The following is a 573-nucleotide window of genomic DNA, read 5'->3' on the forward strand; positions in this document are numbered from 1 at the left end:
GGCTGCTGGAAGGCAAAATGGCCATTCCCGAGACCGTCGGGAAGGTGTCAGGCACAGTGCAGAAACTGACCGTCAGACCCGCCGGGAATCCAACCCCGGCGACAGGGGCTTGTCGACAAAGCCACGGCAGCCTTGTCCACAGAAGCCCAGGATGGGGACGATCCAGAGGCCGCCGCGGCGGGGAGCGTGGCCGCCGGCCTGCAAGGGACCTGGAGGGCGTCGCCCGAGGGAGTCGCCCACTGAGTGGCCGAGGAGGGGGGGTGGGGTGCGGGGGTCCAGAGACTTAGTTCTGAGGAGGCCGCCAACTAGAACCCGAGCTCTGCTGTGCGTTTAACTGGGCCAGGTTTTGGGCACGGAAATGACACCTCACTGGGACTTCAGAAAAAGCCCCCCACACAAAATGGGGCGATGCTCGGTCTTCAGGAAAACAGCTCTGACGACGAAGAGGCGACTCCGTGCTACAAAGCGCGGAAGTCAGCGACGGCGGACGCAGGTTTGAGCGTCTCACACCTAGGGGCGAGGCCTACGCAGACAAGGCAAAGACTGAGGGAACTGTGAGGCGAAGCCTCAGGC

The 573-nt window shown here is 63.5% G+C and overlaps 1 protein-coding gene across 1 annotated transcript in view; it reads left to right on the plus strand.

Annotated features, from left to right (window-relative positions):
- CDKN1C (cyclin-dependent kinase inhibitor 1C (p57, Kip2)) overlaps positions 1-573 on the plus strand; it is a 54,588-nt gene that overhangs the window by 53,561 nt on the left and 454 nt on the right. The window lies entirely within an intron of this gene.

The sequence above is a fragment of the Condylura cristata genome, unplaced genomic scaffold, assembly GCF_000260355.1.
Source record: "Condylura cristata isolate star-nosed mole 26May11 unplaced genomic scaffold, ConCri1.0 scaffold00054, whole genome shotgun sequence".
In the NCBI taxonomy this organism is placed as follows: domain Eukaryota; kingdom Metazoa; phylum Chordata; class Mammalia; order Eulipotyphla; family Talpidae; genus Condylura; species Condylura cristata.